This window comes from Grammomys surdaster, unplaced genomic scaffold, assembly GCF_004785775.1.
Source record: "Grammomys surdaster isolate TR1022 unplaced genomic scaffold, NIH_TR_1.0 126131, whole genome shotgun sequence".
Taxonomy (NCBI): domain Eukaryota; kingdom Metazoa; phylum Chordata; class Mammalia; order Rodentia; family Muridae; genus Grammomys; species Grammomys surdaster.
The window spans coordinates 2,694,682-2,712,345 of NW_021620939.1; positions in this window are offsets into that span (position 1 = coordinate 2,694,682).

Genomic DNA, 17,664 nt, shown 5'->3' on the forward strand with positions numbered 1-17,664 from the left:
TTCTCCAGTGTATTATTTCCAGAGTCCTTAATCTGCTTAGCACATGGCAATTCTTGAAGCTGATCTTAGTGAACAGCATTTCCCACAGTACCTTAATTTTTTCAGAGCACCATATGATACCAAGGCAGGCAGATATATAACTCATTCCTGGCAGTGGGTCTCACTACAGAGATAGTAATTAAACCTCTCCCCCCCAATGTAGTGAAAATAGAGAAGTTCATCTAAGAAGGGTTACTCATATGATGGGCTACAGACTGAGATGGCTACTGGGTCAGAATGTTAGGAAGATAAATTGGGTATGAGAAGGTGTACATAACTATTAAACTATCTTCAGCAATTATTTCTTCTTTGGGGAATAGCTATAAGGGGTAGTATTGAAGAAGAGGGAGTCAAAGTCTGTCTGAGGTGGTGGAAACATATGCTGTGGGGACTATAACAATGGGAGCAGGAGGCACTAGAGAGACGGCTCAACAGTTAAGACTGTGTTCTACTCTTGTGGCAGCCACAGTTACATGTGTATTTCTCTCACAGTACCCGAGTTGGGTGGCTTATAACCTCCTGTAATTGCAGCTTCAGGATAACTGATGTCCTCTTCTGGCCTCTGTAGGCACCTGCACTCATATGTGCACATGCACATGCACATAACTTAAAAACACGAAGTCTTTACAAACAAACAAAAGGGAGAGAGTATGAGCAGATACTCATCCAATCATCCAACAGTCATGGTACCTGATACTTGTCAGTCTGAACTTCCTTTCTGGGTCTGTGCAGTGTGTCGGCTCTTATGAGAGAGAAGTCCCTCCCTGTGAAAGCCCAGGGCAGTGAGGGTGCTCCTGCTTTCCACCTCAGTGCATCTGTTCTTGGATTTTCCCATCACTGGATTGTCTAGCAGCCCAAGTAATGACTCGGAGACCTTTTATTAATTATGAGAGCTTGGCCTTAGTTTAGACTTGTTCCCATCTACCTTTTGAATTTAAATTGGCCCATCCCTACTAATCTATGTACTGCCATGTGGCTCATTACCCGCTGAGTACCAGCATTGCTTTCTCTGTGTCTGACTGGCAAATACCCTGCCTCTGACTCCCAGATTTACTAATTCTGCCAGAAGTCCCACCTAACCTTTCCTGTTTAGCTATAGACAACCAGCTCTTTAATCAGAAGGTGATGGAGAAGATGTTTACAAAACACTAAGACAGGTGATGCTTCATATAAGAGATTGTCCCAACACTTTCCTTGCCAATGGGGAGATGAAGCCTAGACACTAAGGCAAGGTCACTAAAGAAGGCATTGGATTCTGGCCTTTGGGACAGAGGTTTGGAAAATCTTTGTTATTTGTCTAAGACCAGGTGATAGTCTGCATGACAACCACTTATCATTGTCACTATAGTGTGAAGGCAGCCAGGGACAAACTTAAACTAGGGAGACTATGTTTACACCAATTTGAGTTATTGAGCCAGGTGTGTGCTCGGTCCCTTGGGCTATAGTTTGCTGCTCTCTGGCTAATGGTTTCTTTATTTCATTAAGTGTGTGTGTTTGTGTGTGTGTGTCTGTGTGTGTGTGTATGTATATATGTAAACGTGGTCAGACATGTGGCACATGTCATAGTACACATAGTACAGCTGTTGGGAATAGATTCTCTCCTTTCACTATGAGATTCAGGCATCTGAGTGAGGTCATCAGGCTTGAATAGCAAGTGCCTTTATCCAGTGAGCCATCTTGCCAGCCCATAGCTTTTTATATTGACATACAGGGATGCTTTAAGCCACTGAAAATGTACTTTAAAAATATTGTATGTTTCTGAGCTATTCCCTCTACAAAGCTACTACTCACCAACCTACAAGGTACTACATTTTCATAGTCCTCATTTATGTCCTATCTCTTCATCTTTGTCTTTCTTTACGGGCAGGACAGAAAGAAACCAATGCTACTGTTGGTAAATTGGACTCATAATAAATTTGCCCTCTATTTTTCAGTGTCCTATGTTTTTTTTCAATTTCTATAAAAGACAGTATGTTGAAGAAAATGAGTAAGTAAAATGAATTGCAGCAAATTAAATGTTATAACTTGTTTACTTGCAAAAAAAGTACATTAAATTTTCAAGGTCAAGGTTGGAGAGACAGCTTAGATGGTAAAGTGCTTTCTATTGCAGGCATGATGATTTGAGTGTGGTTCCCAGATCCCATAGAAAGTAAAAAAAACATCTGGGAACAGCAAGGCACATTTCTGAGCTCAGTGCTGGGCGGGGGCCGGGGCCCCCCCGGCGCCCCCGCCCCCCCGCCGCGCGGGCCCCGGGCCAGGGGCAGGGGCAGAAATAGGAAGGTGCCTGAGGCTCACTGGTGAGCTAGCCTAGCCTACTTGTTGAGCTCCAGGCCAATGAGACCTTGCTTCAAAAACAAGGTAGATAGTAACTGAGAAACAACAGCTGGGGTTGGCTTCTGGCTTCTACCCTGCTCCTCCTATCCCCCACCCTAGGTCCGGCTTGCACATGAATGTGCACACAGCTATGCACACATACCTGCCCAAATTTGTACAGTCACTGAAGCTGAGACCTAAGCCATCACTGTGTTGTTTGTGTGTTGGAGAGGCTGTCCACCCATCTTCTGCTAGGACAGCAGGGACAAGCATGGATGTAACTCATCCTTAATGAAACCCACGGCACCTGCACGGGAGCCTTCTGGGTCTCTGTTCATTTGAACATTTACTGGCCTTACCTTCAAATATGGCTCAGGTTCTTTTCATTTTGTGACTCACCTGAGTTTTGTGTCAGTAGCCCTTCTTATGGACTAACTACAGGTGATGCATTGGCATAAGTTGGAAGGGTGGCACATGGCATCTGGCCTGCTGGTCACAATCCATTTTTGCTGTCAGTTTTGCTAGACTGCCCATCACCTAACTCTGAAACTCTCGTAAATGAGTAGCCAGAATGACAGCAGAAACTTGACTGCCACCACCATCCAGCACAGGCTGTATCCTCAGACTTTAAAGAAAAAAAAAAATCCTTGGAACCTCTGTCCCTTAGCGGAACAGTGAATGAAGCTTCTCCTTCTCCAGAACCCAGAGAAGTGTGAGGAATGCAAACAAAAAACCCAGATTGTGTCCACCTTTGAATCTTCTCATTTTGGTATCTAGAGGGGGTGGTGGTGGGGAGGTTATCTGCTGGTACTCTTCAGGTCTACGAGGAAAAAATATCACAAGCCACAGTTTCAATTTGGAAAAAAAAAACAACCCATCTTTCTAAATCAGAATCTGGGGTTTGTTTTCCTTCTTGGGAGGCGAAAGAATGAGATGGAGTCTAATGACTATGTTACGAGCAACTCAGACACAAACACATGGTAGATTATCATGACTGCTTCTTGATTATGGTTTCTTGAGGGTAACTCATATGAGCCTATTAGCAGGGAAACATCTTTAAAAGCAATTTACATATTATATCTCTATTTCTCTATCAATCATCTATCTATCTATCTATCTATCTATCTATCTATCTATCTATCTATCATCTATCAATCATCTATCTATCTATCATCTATTTATCTAATTCTCTATTTTCTTTCTATCTGTCTGTCTGTCTGTCTGTCTGTCTACTCATATACTTACATCTATAACACACATGAAATACACTTACAAGGCCAGATTTTATTTGCCTGCTTTTATTTGGGCGTTTCTGTCTGTTGTTACCAATGGTTGGGATTTAACGGATTACTCTTGTTCTCGAGCTCCAGTGTGGAAGGTTGTATAAGCCACTCAAGTCATTGTACACACTCTGGCCACTGAGGTGAGTTTTAGAAAACTAGGCTTAAACCAGTGAAGCAACTTTAGGCTGTCAGGGGGTGCAAAGTAGAAGCAGGAGTTCTTTCCTCTGGCTTGGCACTGGAGGCAGTGTAGATGTTTGCACCATTGTAGCAATGTTACTCGCATGTGGGTGTCTAGACTGAGGTTGATACCTAAATGGCAGAGTGAAGAAACAGAGAGAAGGCAAGGCCTCCTGAAAGGAACATACCTAAAGCCTGACTTACAAATATAAACTCCCAGTAAGGAGTTTCAGTTACACAGGATGGTAGATTCCTTTTGGGTTCTGTTTTTCTTCCATGATTCTTGCTTCCTTCCCTCTCTGCCTCCCTTCTCACTCCCCCCTCCCTCTTTTTTCCCTCCTTTTATTTTTTTGATACAAGGTCTCATGTAGCTCAGGCCACCATCCAACTTTCTATATAGTTGATGACTTTTGAACTCCTAATTCTGCCTCCGTGTTCCATGTGTTAGGATTACAAGTGTGTACCGCTGTACCTGGCTCTTGGGTTGTGCTTCCTGTTGCTTACAATCAAACAAGGCCAGCCTATTCTCATCTAGTTGACTGCTATTAATGCTGGAAGGAACCAGAGAAACAATTCTTCCCTGACCTAGTATGCTATCACACAGAATGAGTCAGCCTGGATAGGATGCTGGCTTAGCACCTTTTACATAGCTTGTGGTGGAGAAGGGCACCTTGCCTCTGGATATCGTTCCTTTCTTGCCTTTAAATTGAGATTCTCTGTTATTAGGAGATGAAACCCATTCAAGGATATTTCAATCTCATTTTAACATATTATTCTTTAGACACTCCAATTCTGATGCTGGTTCTTAGTTTTCTTGTCTAAAATAAAATCCCAATAGGCTTGCCAACTATGACAAAGGCAAGACTTAAGTCAGGTGTGGTGGTGGTTTTACACTGTGAGTTCCAGGAGGGGACTATCTATGTAGTTTGTGTGCACCTTGAGGTTTGCTTCATCCTCTTAAATGCTGAGATTACAGTGGATGCCACTATGCCTGACTCGCTTCTTAGTTATAAGAGCAGAATGAACAGTTGTGTCTAAAATATCTGAAATATTTATTCTATTACATCCTTTTATCTTGGCCACAGACACCTGGTATAGAACCAACACAGTGCAAAGCGTCTTTCTCCAAAGGAGTTTTCATGGTGTCTATGAGATACAGGGTAGGAGATGAGGGAGAGTGGGGGAGGAAATGAGTGACCAGGAGTGTTCCTGTTCAACTTTTATTGGAAACTTAGCCTCCTTTGACTTAGGCTTAGGTTAGTAATCTCCTGAGTCACCTGCTGAGAGGACTTCCAGTCTGGGGCAGGTCTTTCTTTTTCCCTCCCATCATGGGATCCAAGGAGATCCAAGATTATTTTTCTGATGTGATGTTATCATAAGAAGAGCCAACAGTTTTCATATTGTTACACTCATGTATTAGAGGAAAAAAGGCGGGCCAGTTCCATTTCTCTTAGGATTAGACAGGGTATGTGAAATAAAGGATTTGGGATATCTGGGAATCCTAAGGCTTATGCTAGGAGGGAATGGAGGGAGAGAGCTCTGAGGATCCATCACTCAAAGTCTCCATGAAGAGAGACAAACACATCAGCATGAACAGGGAGCCAGCCAACATGTACATTTAGAACCGCTAAGCCCTCCTGAGCCTGTTCATTTCAGGCGAGTATGCGCTGCTTTACTGCACACTTAAAATAGGTAGTTTCTATAACAACCGCACCAACTTAAATAGATGCATGCTCGCCCCTTTGTTATAGGGGAAAACAATGTTTCAAAGACTTTGTTCTGCGTTGTTAATCACTTTCAAGACTGAAAAAGATGTTCTGACTCATAACTTCATAGTGGACTGAGCCTGTCTCACTAAGCCAGCTCCACGGGTTCTGAATTACTATTTTGGACCAGAACTCAGCTCCCTCTGGAGACCAAGAACTCATTCCCCTCTGAGTACCAGTTTAATTAAATGCATTTGAAATCTCAGGTCTTGGATGAGATAGGTAAAAATGTTAAGACTCTCTGAGGATGGTTGGAGCAGAGGAAGAAAGCTTTGGGTTGAAATGTAAGCATGCATCCTAAATCATAACCAAAGGCCACAGGCATCAGAATCACTTGAAGAACTTGGCTTTCAAAAAGACAGAATTCTTGAGAATGAGACCCAGGAGTGCAGGCTTCACAGACACACGCATTTACTTGTGTGATTCTGAGGCCCACCCTTAGTTACTGCAATAAAATGATCTGATAAAAGCAACTTAATGGAGAAAGGACTTATTTTACCTCTCAGTTCAAAGCACAACCCATGATGATAGTGAAATTAAGGCAGTAGGTAGTTGAAGCAGTTGGTGGCAACATAGTCATAGAGATAGAGGGATGAATGCATGCATGTCTATGCTCAGTTTGCTTTCTCCACCTTATGCAATCCAGGATCCCCAGCCTAGAGAATGGTCTTACCCACAGTGGTCATTCTTCTAGTCCCAGTTAATGTAATCAAATAATCCTCTTAGACATGCCCAGAGTCCATCTCCTAGGTCACTGGATTCTGCCAAGTTGACAACAGCCAGCACCACCTTTATCTTTTGTTCCATTGCTGACCACTCCAGTCAAGGATAAAGTTGATCATATTCTCATCAAGGACAATTTCAGGCAGTGGGGGAAAAATCCTCACAGTGAGTGATTTGAGTTCTGGTAGGTTTGGCAAGTTAGGGAAGTGGTAATGATGCCGACCAAGTTTATGATTTTGAGTCTCTGAACCTTCAGGCATTTTGAAAATATACTCAATACACATTTGAACATTTATCAAGTACCTACCATGTTGTAGGCAATGCAGCAGGGCCTGTAGGTACCAGTGAATAGACAAAGAAATTACACTTGTGGGTGGTCCTAGTCTGACAGATTTTTTTTTCTGTTTCACAGATGCTAGAATACCACTCAAAGATTTTAAGTAGTTTACACAGAAAGGAGGCAAGGAGATACAGAACTGGATATCAGTCATCAACTCCTGATTCTATCTATCTATCTATCTATCTATCTATCTATCTCCCATATATTATATCCTGACAGCAATTTTCCCTCCCTCAACTCCTCCCTGTTCCCCCACCTGACTTCCCCTTTTTCCTAGATCCACTCCTCATGTTTCTCTTAAGAGCAAGCCTCCTAGAAATATCAACTAAACGTGCCATAACAAGCTAGAATAAGACTAGGTACAAATTCTCATAACCAGGCTGGATGAGGTGATCTAGTGGGAGAAAAGGGTCCCAAAAGCAAGCAAAAGAGTCAGAGGCAACCATTATTCCCACTGTTAGGAGTCTCACAAGAATCCTAAGCTATACAACCATAACATTTATGCAGAGGACCTGGATAGGTCAGACCTATACAGGATCCCTGATTGTCAGTTCAATCTCTGAGAGTCCCCATGAGCCTTGCTTAGTGGTTCTGTGGACCAGGCTTTTTGGTGCCCTTGAAAACCCAAACAGCAAAACAAAATAAAAAAAGAACCAAACAACTCACATTTGGCTTATTACAGCAGCCATCTCTTTGGAAAAGGATGTATCATTTTCTTTAGAAAGGACTCTGATGGTACAAGTCCCTTGTGATAATCACGTTCAAGCCTTGAGACTATTTTGAATAAAAGGAGATCTAAAACAAGATTCTTCAGAAGCACTCATAAGTAATCCACCTTAAGTCACAGAGAAGTGTCAAGTACTAAAGTAATGTTGACTAAGAAGAAAATGGATATGAGGCCATTCAACATAGGACCTACGAGTCCATTAGTGGCTCTGGGCGAACAGTCCCTGTACAAGTGTGTAGACAGGGGTCAGAAAGCAGGGAGTGAACAGGACAAGGAAGAGGAGACAGAACCCCTTCTGAGCTCTCTCAGATCAGCAGGACAGTCTGAGCAGGTGACTAGTGGGGACTGAGCTAGTGGGTGAGACTTGAAGAGAGAAATGGAACACAAGGTGTTATGGCTTAGGGGTGGAGCTCCTTCCAAAGGTGGAGAAGGGCTTCTGTATGCATAGGGTCTGGTATTTACAGCCTTCCAAGTGGGAAGAACAAAGCCTGATGCAGAAGGGGGGCTGCATGGGTGGCTGGTGCAGAATCTCTGTCTAGGACGGACCTTTGCATTTGCCATGTTGCTCAGAAACCAAGTGCACTGTTTCTCTGGCACCATCTTGCTTCACCTCCGCCCTAGAATAGACTCTGAAATCCTCTCCACAGAGATTTTCTGTTCTCTGACCAACTGTCTTTATTTCTATCAACTGCAAGTTCCTGGTTCAGTTAGTTGGTCCAGACATAAGCACTCTCAGCAGACCCCCTCTCTGGACTCAGACCCATATCTGTAACAGTATGGATTTGTTAATTGGCAGGCTAGCCTGGGCTTCTCATTTGCACATTAGCGGGGTATGGTTCCAAGAAAAAATTCAAGGTCCTTCAAGTACAGGCTGGGCACTGGTCTCGTGTTACCACAATAACATTCCCTTGGCCAAGTGAAGCATGGAACCAGGTGAGACACAGGAGGCTGGGAAATAGCTGTTAACAGGAAGAACTGCAGAACTGTACTGCAAACAGGTATGGATACGTGGGGGGAATAATTGAGGCCACTTTCTGCAAACAATCTGTCCATTTGCTCTTTTTTCTCCTATGAGCAGGCGGAGGCAAAAAAAGTGGAATCTAAGTCACTTTATAGTTTATACAGAAAATCAGCTCTTCTTCCCATGGGGCACACCTGCTCTGGCACCCACTGAGTGAACTGGTGGAAGCACAGTGATTACTGCCCCACTGTTTGGTCTTGGGCCCGGAGAGCAGGCTTCTTGGTCCTGATTGCCTTGAATATACCCCGTGGCCCATCATATTTAAAAAGCTTTAGGTAATTGCTTGCTACCCAAGGGAACATTTTTTTTTTTTTTTTTTGTGAGGAATGTAGGATGCTGACAAAGGGAAGAATTTAAAAGAAACAATCAAGCCCCATGGCTTCTGGGACCATCCAACACAAAATGTCATCCCCGTGTTGTTCCATCTCCTTCTTGGGGGATGACCAATAGTTCCACACAACTAAGATAATTAAGCCGTCAGCTCTCTGGGCAAATGCCTTGGCAAACTCTAATCTGTAAAGACTTTTGCTTTTGTTGTTCACTGTTCTGATGGGAACCATCTTTAGGATTTCCTGTCGATGCACAGAGCTGAAGGTGATCTCAAAGTGTGCTCCATGGATCCCTTCCCTGGGTCAGTCCTTTAATATGAAATTGCCATGACTGCTGCATGGCACACAGCCACCATATAACGTTCCCCATGTGCCTTTTGTGAGAATTACAAACTAATTACAGAATTCGTAATTAAGTGCTTCATCTTTCAACTCCCTGGGAAAAAAAAAGAAAAAGAAAAAGAAAACAAACAAACAAACAAACTAAGTGTTCCTTCCTTTAAACTAGATTTTACTACTGGCAATTGAGGACACGATGCACTCTGTAAGGAGGTATGTTTTGAAGCATACAGTTTTCTCTTACAAACATAATAAAAGGTTAGAACTTCAGGGGATGCTTAACGTTTCCTCTCATGGAAGCAGAGTTGATGGGAGCAAAACCCTCTTTTTGTTCTCCCTTAGTTGATAGAGCAGCTCTTACACACCCACTGGACAAGGTTTAGATATGGATCCAAGAGGCAGATAGTAATGACTAATATTCATGTGATGGTTTACAGCTGTTGAAAATGTGTTTATGCCTGGCATTTAGTTTTTGCTGCTGTACCAAATATCTGAAATAAATGATAATGTGGAAACATTTATTTTTGTGCATGGTTGTCGAGGCTTCAGTCTATAGTTAGCTGACTCCATCATTCCTAAGCCTGTGGGGAGGCAGAGCATCATGGTGGAAGGATTGTGGTGGAAAAAAGCTGCTCACTAAGTGGTGACCGAGAGGCCAGGCACAGAGACGGGTAAGAAAGGACTTAGACAAGGTACGTCCTTCTGGGATATAACCACCTTTCCCACTGTGACCTTCTTTCTTCAACTAGGAGAAAGCAGCGCCTCCCAATAATATCAGTGTATTATGAGTTCATCAAAGGAGTAATTTATTGATTATGTCAGCACCATCAGGATCTGAACACTTCTCAGTTGTTCAATACAACTAAATGGGACCAAACTTTAGACACATACAAAAACCACCACTCTCCACATCTCAGTACTTACAACAAGCCCCCAAGGAAGGTATCTTCATCCCTGTTTTATGGCTAGGGATCCTAAAGCTTAAGGGATTTGCCTGACTTGGGGTAACATGGCTAGTAAAAGGAGAGGTGGGGTCTTCGGTGAGGACCAGTGTGAACCTGGAATTCTACATATTTCTTCCTGCAGTTTTGTGGAAGAGGGAGTCAGCTGGATAACTTCTTCCTGGAGCATCCTTCGAGACAGCCCTTTTTATCTTTGCAGTCCTTCTGTGGTTCATATAGCCCAGAACATCTCCTTGTGATACTTCATGGTTTTCTCACTCTGTGGACCACAGGAGAATAATAGCAGCACCAGGTAAAGCATGTAGATGGAACATTGCATGCTGGGATTGGAATAGATTCTGGGTCCAATCTTGTACAGATAACCTTCTCCTTGAAATAGCAAGGGCAAGCATGTTGTATTTAGGTATTTAGGAATGAATTATATATATATATATATATTCTCTATATAGATATGTATATAACAATAATTGATGAAAAAGAGGCATGCATTTGAAAAAGAGCAAGGTGGGATATGTGGGAGGGTTTGGAGAGAAGAAAGGGAAGAGGGGTTATATAATTACATTATAAAAGAAATTATATGGGGTTAGAAAGATGGCTCAGCAGTTAAGAGCACTGACTGCTCTTCCAGAAGTCCTGAGTTCAATTCCCAGCAACCACATGGTGGCTCACAACCGTCTGTAACGGGATCCGATGCCCTCTTCTGGTGTGTCTGAAGACAGTTGCAGTGTACTCATATAAATAAAAATAAATAAATCTTTAAAAAAAGAAATGATATAAAACGCAGCAAAGATGTATAGAGCAATTCTCTGTAGACCTGGATGTTTCAAAGCATTGCACTAGCAAGCCCGTCAGCAGCTCCTTCCTCCTCTCTGCCACTCTACCATTTCATTATCATACTTGCTTTTGTCTTTGTGAGGTTTTAAAATAATCCTACATTTAAATCCCAAACTGGACAGTACATGTATACTTTACATGTGGAGCAATGAACAATTCTTCTTGCTTGGTTCTGGAAAGTGATATCTGGGGAACATCAGATCTCAGGAGCTGCTAACGATCTCTTGGAGATGCTCCCTTCATTTCCCACTGACCACCCATACAGATGACATCACCACATGCCTTCACCCGCACCCGAGAGCCATCTCTGGCCACCTGTCCTCTTTGTTACGTACCGGACAAGCTAGAAGCACACATTCAGGGAACAGTTCCCACAATGGAAATCATGGGACAAAATCTTCATCTCCATCAACCTTTGAGACCTAGTGTGGCCAGAGATGTCCCAGAAAGATAGAGTTCCAGTTGTCCACTATGTGACAGCTGCTTGGATAAGGCACGCTCTATCCTGCCTGCCTCAGTCCCCTACCCTCCGGTCTAACGTTCTTTTCACTTCCCAAAACACTTATATTTGATTCTGCTTGGAGTCCTTTAGAGTTTGCTTCCAAGGGGATCTGGACCTAGAAATCAGGCATCAGAACCCTTCTCTCTGGTTCTCTCGGTGTTTCTCCTCATAAGCGCCGTGTATAGAGAACAGTTTCCCATGTGGGAGTGCCTAAAGCAGCCTGGGAACAGCGCATGCTCCACCTCCCATTAACACGTTTGCGTAGTAAACGGTTCTAAGAAGCTTTGCAGTAAAGACAAACCCACCTTTGTGGAGCCCAGAATTTTATAAACCTTTAGGCAAAGAATTCATTTTGTTTGCTACAGTAGCTCTCCTTTTTCTTACAGTGTGATGAGAAATCTTTATGAAGACAGACTTTTAAATGGGTTGTTTTGATTCTTTTTTCTTAAAATTTCTTATATATTCTGGATATTAGCCCTCTGTCAGAAATATAGCTGGCAAGATTCTTTCACATCCCGGGGGCTTCCTCTTCACATGATTCTTTCCTTAGCTGTGTAGAAGTGTTTTAGTTATGAGGGTCCTTGCAAATGGTTGGTCTCAATTCCTTAGGCAAGTGGAATGCTATGTGGAAAGCCCTTTCCCACACCTGTTATCTTCTTGGGTGCCACCTGGGTTTTCTTTCAGTGGTTTCAGTTAAATCAGATCTTTGAGCAGATCTTGCTTCAACCTGACACCAAATGTTCATTTCTTTTGGTCTCTTCATGTATCCACATGGATAAACAGGTTCATTCATATATTTTTATTTATTCCATTATATATCCATTTATATGCATTCATCCATCCATCCATCCATCCATCCATCCATCCATCCATCCATCCACGATCTTATTCATTCCATTAATATCTGAACAGTTGTAGTGAAGGCATCATGCTGTATACTAGGAAACCCACTGAATAAAAAGATGTAGCGTGCTACTTTTCCAAGCACAAAGTTATATTGGATCATTCTAGGTCTTATATAAATGCTAAGAATTCAGGCTGGTGACATTGCTTAGGAGCTAAGAGCACATATTGTTTTTCTGGAGGATATGAGTTTAGTTCTCAGCACCTGTGATTGTTGGCTCACAACCACCTGTAACTCCAGCTTGCAGCACAGGATGGGGGTGTCCAGTTCCCACTTCTGACCCTATTGGCACCTTCACTCATATGCACATTCACACACATACACACACAGACACAGACACAGACACACACACACACAACACACACACACACAGTTTAGAAATAATAAAATAAAAGCTAAAATTAATCTTATCACCTATTGATTTTAGGGAAATATTTTAAAAGTTAATTTTGTACAAGTTATGTTCATTGAATATAATGGAATTAAATTAAAAAAATTAAAATGCTACCATAATCTCAATATCTTGAATTTAGATATTGATAAAATGATTCTAAAGTTATATGGACATTTACAGGACCCAGAAAAATAGAAAATATAAGGGTGAGTTGTTGTGATATTGGATTAGAAAGTGGCTTCATAGATATGATACACAAATCACAATTCATAGGAGAAAAAAATTAAAAATTAAAACTTTATTTGAGGAGAATTGTAATCAAGAAATACAAGTAATCTTTCCAACTCAACAACAAGAAGACATCCTGATCAGACACAGATAAAGAAAGGGGCCTGGAGATGTATCTCAGTTGGTAGAGTGCTTGGCTAGCATTTGTTAGGGAATGAGTCCATACCAAGCACTGCATTGAACTGGGTGTGGTGGTATGCACTGTAATTCTATCACTTGGGGTCAGGAGTTCAAGGTCATCCTCAGTTACATAAACAGGTTTGAAACCCGCCTGGGATACATGAGATTCTGCCTCCGAATCAACAAGTAAATAAAGTTTCTGAATAGAATAGCTATCTAAAGAGTGCATCAGATGAAAAAGAAGACTGGCAAGATCCTAGATGTCATTAGTCATGGCTAATATAATCAATCTGAATAGAAATCAAATATTAATCCAAACCACAATGAGATGCAACCTCACACCTATTAGCACAGATACAATAGAAAAACTGAGTGCTCAAGATGTGGAAGGCAGGAACTTTAGCATGCTTCCTGTGGGAAGATAAAATGCTGTATCATGTCTGGAAACAGTCTGACAGTTGAACAGAGACTTACCATGTGACCCAGAAATTCTTCTACATATAAAGTCAAGGAAAACCACCTCATGTGAAGACACTGACCCTTCTGACTTCAGTCTTCAGCCTCTCTTATTCTGGTGCTTTATTTTGCCCGTTTTTTGAAATGAACCTTGGAGGGATGATCTCTTCTAGGTCCACAAGATATCAAGGCATGAGAAAGCACAGAAAACAAAAGGCATCTCAGTGGCAGATCCCTTACATGTCTGAGGGTTTGCATTCAATCTTCAGCACTGAATATAATCCCAGACTCCCAAATCCCGTGCCTTGTGGATACTGCATACCTTACATCCTGGCCTGCAATTCATGACCCACAAGTGCAGTTTGGCTTCAGAATGCCTTGTCTCGGTGGCTCCACTGAAGAGCACTGCAGAGCTGAAGCCCTGGATCTTAGATCTATTCCTGCCTTATAGCTTGGGAGATTTGAAGGTACTTTCTCTGTCTCTGTCTCTCTGTCTCTGTCTCTCTGTCTCTGTCTCTCTGTCTCTTCCTGTCTCTCCCTGTCTCTTTCTGTCTCTCTGCCTGTCTCTCTCTGTCTTTCTCTGTCTATCTCTCTGTCTGTCTCTGTCTCTCTGCCTCTGTCTCTATCTCTCTGTCTATCTCTCTGTCTCTCTGCCTCTGTCTGTCTCTGTCTCTCTGCCTCTGTTTCTCTCTGTTTCTCTCTGTCTCTCTCAAGAAATTCTGGCCACCATGAACACAGGGCCAAGGTTCCACTCCATCATGTTCCTTGTGCTTCTAATCCAGTGAACATCCGTGTAAAAGCCTTTAGAACAAGGGCTCTCTGGCTCTGGTCAGCTTACGACAAGCTTGTAGCACCAGCTCTGGGAATGAGGTGACACAGGGCTATGCATTGAGCTAGGATAGCTCCCCCCACCCCCCAGAAAAGAATCCATCTTGAAAGGTTCTTTACCTCAATAGACAGGGTCTTGATGGGTGGGTCTGGCTGTATGGCCTATAACCAATGGCTTCTGGGATTAAATAGTTCAAAGGAAGGAATTTACCACAGTGTCTGAGCTTAAGAATTCTTTCAGAAATGGTAACTATTACAGCAAGCCATAACCTACATTGTGTTTGACTCAATAGAGATCTAATAAGCAGCTAACCTGTATTCCTGACTCAAGCAGCCCTGTATACCCACAGAGTATATGTGAGTTAAAAAAATGTTCATGTAGGCTCTTGGTAACCTGTAAGGCACAAGACCAATGCTATGGGGAAATTTCCTATTAATAGCAATGTTCATATTTTTCAGAGTAGTATGAGAAAAAATAGTAGATGTGTACAAAAATAAATGAAATTAACTGACCCCTACAAGGGATCACAGAATGCTAAGGGGATTAAAGAATGTATTCCCATTGGCAAAACCCAGAAGTAGATCTGCAGTGGAATTAATACTTTTTAAATGACAGAATAAAAAAAAACCATACTTATCTATTTAAGCACAGATTTTTATGTTGAAAGACATTCTTGGATGTATGTATTAAGTTATTTTACACCAATTATTTCTTATATCTTCTTCATTATCTTGTAAGGATTGAGAGAAGACGATCTTTGAACTTGAAAACTGTGTAAAGAGAATGGATTTGCCATGGTTTTTAATGAACCCTCGTTACTTCAGAGAAAGTCAGCCAGAGACTAGGATATTTTACAGAAATAATGAGTTTGTTTTGGTCTTTGTCCCCAGCTGTCTTGTGGGCTATTAGTTTCCCTGAAGGGTCCCGGAAGTCTTTGCAGCAGGTCTCACATGGCTTTGGTTCCTCCACAGACGCTGCCTTCAGTCTTGGTGCTCTCATGCCATGATTTGCTAGAGTAATCCCCTTGAGGTCCTGTTTGGACACTTCCTGACCACTGGGGCCATCACTGTCCAAAGACTGTTGGCTAAACAATGGTCACCTGTCACCAGAGAACACAGTACTTCTGGTTATCTTTAGACAGCCAGGGTGGCTCTGGAGACTAAAGCATCATATACTCATCTACTGTGGCTTTCTTTCCCTGTTCAAGGGAAAAGGGGTCAGCTGACAATCAGAGGAGAATGACACACTTGTCACCAGCATCTCCAGGCTCCTGAGCTGGTGCTGCAGGTCTTGAACACATCTTTTGCCCTTTTCTCTTCAGGCTTGCCTCCACAGTACAAGTCACATGGTGACAACAAACTTGGGTCTATTCTCAAACTCCTGCTGCTCTGTTACTGAAAGCCAAGTTGTAATGAATTTAAAATGTCAAGCAGATCTGTTTGCTTTCTTTGAAGAAGGGCTATCCTATAAATATGGTGACAGGCTTGTTTCTGGAAGATTCCTCAGTGTCCAACAGCAAAGCTCCCCAGCAAGCTCCATAGAGGGCTTTTGCAGCAGACACATCCCACTACAGGTCCTGGAGTCACACCTGCATTTGAATCCTGTCTCTGCCATTTATTTCTGTATGTAACTTAGGCAAGCCTACGTGTCCTGTTGAATCTGACGTATTTAAGTGGTAGATGTTGTAAGTACCTTCTCTGTGGTTGATTCTGCATAGCAATTACTGTGTAGGAACTGTTGAGAAGAGAAGAGCCTGAGATAACAGAAGCAAGACAAACCTTTAGATGCCCTGGAGTCTTTGAACTAACTCAAAAACAAGACAAAGACCCTTCTAGCCAATAAAACAACAAGGGTTTTATTATTTCTGTAAAGCCAAAGAGAAAATAGTAAATAGCATCTCATGTCTACTTCAAAGCATAAAAATTGGTCTAAGAATTATATATATATATATATATATATATATATATATATATATATATATATCTTCCTTTTTGTTGAATAGGGGAGCATAGGGGGCTATCAATACAAAGGAGAATAAGGGAGCCAGCTGCTACCCCTGATCTGGGGGAGCACCAAGCCTACAGAGCTGGCTCAGTGGGTAAAATGCAAGCTTAAGGACAAGCGTCTGACTTCCCATCACTCACGTTAAGAGCCAAGCACAGTAGTGGTACGCCTGTAATCATAGTTTTGGGGAGGGAGAGTCGGGAGAATCCCTGGGGTTTGTGGCCATGCAGTCTAGCCAGCCAGTAAGCTCTGATCTGAGTGAGTGACTCTGCCACAAAAAGTAAGTGACTGAGGAAGGCACCTGACATTGGCTCCACATCTATGGGCACATACATGCATAGACACATCAACATGTGTCCCTACCATCAACATGTGTACTTACACATGTGTGTATATGGACACATACGTGCATAGATAATACAGAGCACCAAGCTAAATCTGTATTCAAAATAACTTATTAATGTAACTATTCCCTAAGTGTCACAAGATGTCCTGTAGAATCCCAACCCTTCTACTAACTCCTCCTCTTGTCAGATTCTTGTACCACAAGACTGACACTTTACCAGACATTTGGGTATTTCCAAGCATCCTGTATGTTTGCATTAAAAGACCAGTGATGATGATCTTGCACTGAGTCTTCTAACTTGAACTTAGGGTGTGAGTGCTAATGAGGCCGTTCTGTGTCTTGATGGGAGGATGCTGGCTGGAGGGCTCCCACCTGCCTCAGAGCTTGAACATCATTATAATCTTTATGAACAGCTCAGGATGCATCAGCTTGTGTGGCTGGAGCCAGCTCAAGAAAACACTTGATAAATAATGGTACTTATTAATACTTGGCCCTCTATCATGTGGATCTGCTAATCACCTGCCACCATCTGGTTAAGGTCCACTGTGGGAGCAGCTTTGATGGAAATGCCCATTAATCACAACTGGGGCTTTGGAGACTGTGACTGATGGAAATTGGTTGACAATATTTCTTTGGGAGACTGAATTACTTCGTGATAATTACTGGTTCGTGAGTAAATCATGTTCCCTTCCCTCTTACTAGTGCTTAGAACATCAGAGACTCAGACAAAGGTGATTCAACTGTATCGCTCCATGAGGCCACTTTCCTGGACAGCTGGCGTGTGTTGTGGAGGAGGCTGGGCAGTTTTAGTGTATCACGACTCATCTTTCCAGTAGGGTCTTTCTTAGGGTGTTTCAACGCTCACCTGTCATCATCCTATAGTAAGTTCCATTCTGACTATGTGGAGGAGAAGGAATTACTTATGAAAACTTATTGAGGAAGAGAAGGTATCAGGAATGTTCAAAGGG